The sequence below is a fragment of the Leptidea sinapis genome, chromosome 15 (assembly GCF_905404315.1).
Source record: "Leptidea sinapis chromosome 15, ilLepSina1.1, whole genome shotgun sequence".
In the NCBI taxonomy this organism is placed as follows: Eukaryota; Metazoa; Arthropoda; class Insecta; order Lepidoptera; family Pieridae; genus Leptidea; species Leptidea sinapis.
Window position 1 is genome coordinate 12,258,009 of NC_066279.1, and position 3,585 is coordinate 12,261,593.

Genomic DNA, 3,585 nt, shown 5'->3' on the forward strand with positions numbered 1-3,585 from the left:
AAAAACTAAATTTCAAAAACGCTACAATAAATAGTTATTTATTTCGTATCAAGTGCATAAATACAAGGTTCATGATAATGACAAACTTCTACCACCTATTTTAATCTCTAATTCGCGATAAAAAAATAGCCTATGTCCTTTTCCAAGTTCTATTCTATCTCTGTACTAAATTTACAAACAACAAACATACAGTGCCTTACAGTGCCATCAGAATTATATCTATCAAATTATTATGTATACCATGAAAATTTTGCATAAATATATATTATACTAGCTGACCCAGCAAACGTTGTATTGCCGACATTAAAATCGCGATACAAAAGTAACTGTTGATCGTAGATTGGTGAAAATTTGAAGTTGTATGTATTTTTTAATGCTGACTCATAATCAAACAAATTAAAAAAAAAACAGATTCTCAGACCTACCCAATATGCACTCAAAATTTCATGAGAATCGGTCAAGCCGTTTCGAAGGAGTTCAATGTTTAACACCATGACCAACCACTAATACTGAAAATCAGTGCTGTGACCAATAGTCACAGGTAACCTGAGTAGCATCTCTTTTGACACACACTGTCACACAGCTGTTGTATCTTGTATGTTTTATCTTGTATGTTATATCTTGGGAAAGTAATTTATTTATTCTTTATAAAATGTGTTCTAGGTTAGTTTTAGTTATAATTTTTCTTTTTTATTCTTATTTTTGTAGCAATGTATTGTTTCATTTCATGTGTGTCAAATATATTACTATTATTAATACAAATAAGTATTTTTTGGGAAATTCTGTTAGATTCTATAATAAACTGCACCCCACGATCATAACAGAATTGGCTGAAAAAACATTCAAGACATATGTAAAACTGTTTTAATGGCAAGGGGTTACTATAATATTAAATTATATATTGAGAATGAAGAAGTTTGCAGTACGATTCCATGCATATCGTGCTTCTCTACGATCACATAGCATCACCTACTAACGTATATTTAACTACTTACATAATTAACTTTTTGACGCTTTTGCCTTACTGTGCTTTTGCGCACTTGTAAACATTTTATGACTATTTACAAAAGTTTATGTAAATAAAAAAAAATATCATTCATCAATTTAAAAGTATTAAGTGTTGGTAAGAGCCAATCGCAAAAGATTTGCATGTACACTAAAGGTTTCGGACGCTTGGCAATTAACCACGTGGGTGGTTTTACCAGTAGGAGGCTCCTTTGCAGAGGATGCCGGCTAGATTATGGGTACCACAACGGCGCCTATTTCTGCCGTGAAGTAGTAACGTGTAAACATTACTGTGTTTCTGTCTTAAGGGCGCCGTAGCTGGTATAATTACTGGGTAAATGAGACTTAACATCTTCTGTCTCAAGGTGACGAGCGCAATTGTAGTGCCGCTCAGAATTTTTGGGGTTTTTCTTACGGAATTAATACATTAAAGATACATCTTCGTTTTACTAATCAAATATACATTGTACAAGTTTTATAAGGCATCAAGAATCAATATTGTTTTTATAATTAATCTATACTATATAATACTATAATATTATAAAGCTGCAGTGTTTGTTTGTTTGTTTGTTTGATCGCGCTAATCTCTGGTACTACTGGTCCGATTTGAATGATTCTTTCAGTGTTGGGTAGTCCATTTATAGAGGAAGGCTGTTTTTTTTTCAAAATTCGGGATCCGTAATAAAATTGCTATTTTGTAACACAAGGTGTAAAATCGAAAGCCTATTTTTGCGTGCGCTGCAAAACCTATTGACAATAGAACAAAATGATGTACAGGCTATAATATAGGCAATATTTTATTATTTATAAAACTATCGCGTGAATTATACTTTATATGACAAAACAACGTTTGCCGGGTCAGCTAGTAATGAATAAAATAGAAATACAGTAGCTTTTGAATATAGTAGATGCATCGTTATTATGCAATAAAATAACATTATTGGCTATACTGTGGCGTATCTAGGGAGACATCCATAGCCAAGTGGGATACCTAAATGCGTCTTTCTACTACTGCGTAAAATAAAATGACCAAAATCCATGCAAAAAAAAATATATTTTGTATTCATAGTCATCAACAGGATCCAATGATTGCGAAAGTGAAGTGGCAGTGGGCAGGGCACATAGTTCGATGGACAGATGGCCGTTGGGGCAGTAAAAGTCCTCAAATGGCGACCACGTACCGGAAGACGCAGTGTTAGTAGGCCCCCCACAAGATCGACCGACGAACTGGTCAAGATCGCCGGAATACGTTGGATGAGGGCAGCGCAGGATCCATCATCGTGGAAATCTTTGGGTCATCTTCCGACTGATTTTTAAATTGAATATAATTAACAACTAACTATGAATAATGACATATTTATTTTTTATTTAAAACGGCTTTACCCACGGTTCATCGGTGTTGATACCGTCTAGTTTGTTTTTAATTGTCGGTTAATTTCTGAAGTAAAATAGAAAGAAAAATATTATTTAGAAAATTTGTTTTCTGTTGAAGTTGCTATTAAGACAACACGACAGAACTTAAAAGTTTATCATAGCAAGATTGATAAAACGATATACTATATTTTTTTGTTCTATAGTCAGAAAGTATTTAAACCATTTATTTAGATCATTTATACGTCTACACAGACTGTGATAACTATGAAAACGTCGAAAAAAATGAGGTTGACAGTAAACCTCTATTTTGACACTGAGCAATGCACGCACACTAACACAAAGTGCCATAAGTCTCGCGAGTGTTTTTAAGTTTCTCTGGTGGCTAGGACAGTCTCATTTTTTATGGAAGAGGATAACAAACGAACATACTGGTCACCTGATGGTAAGTGATCACCTCGACCCATACTCTTTCGTGATTCCTCTGATAATACCAGAGGAATCACAGGAGCGTCACCGACTTTACATAATATGAATACGAAAACCGAAAACACATTGGCACTTGGCGGGCGCGGGGGCTAGATTCAGTAAGCACATCAAAAATGCAGAATTGGTAAAAAAAAGGGAAATAAATCTACTACTTGGCTACACTATCTCTGAATATGAAGCCCCTCCCGATCCCTTTCACCCCCTCGCGTCAGTACGGTTTGCAATTTCATTACCGTTAGGTACTTGTCGTGATATTTTCAAGCCATCTGCTTTGTTTTTGAACTTGTGTGGTAGTTTACGCACTAGATCCAGCTTCCGTCATCCGATTTCTTTCCGTCAACCGTTTGAAATAGTTTTACGACTACACCGGACCGTATTTTCACGAGAACCGATCGGATTCAGATCGGACGTAGTGCGAAAGAGCTCTAACGGTTTGACTTTTGTTGAAGAGAGAACTATAAAATTTCTGTAGTGTCTGAAAAATATATACTTTGTTTATTTATCCCAGTTTCTTTCATTGATTTTTCATCATTATTATAACAAAAATAAGAATCAAAACCCAATATCTTTACATCAATCTTTTAATCAATAATAAAAGTACACTGCCAGTACATACACGAGAATCTCCTATACGCTCATAAAAATATTAGTTTAGTAGTAAATATTAGTTTTAGTTAATTTAAAAAGAACAGTGATGTACACAGTGTCAATACTCGAAAC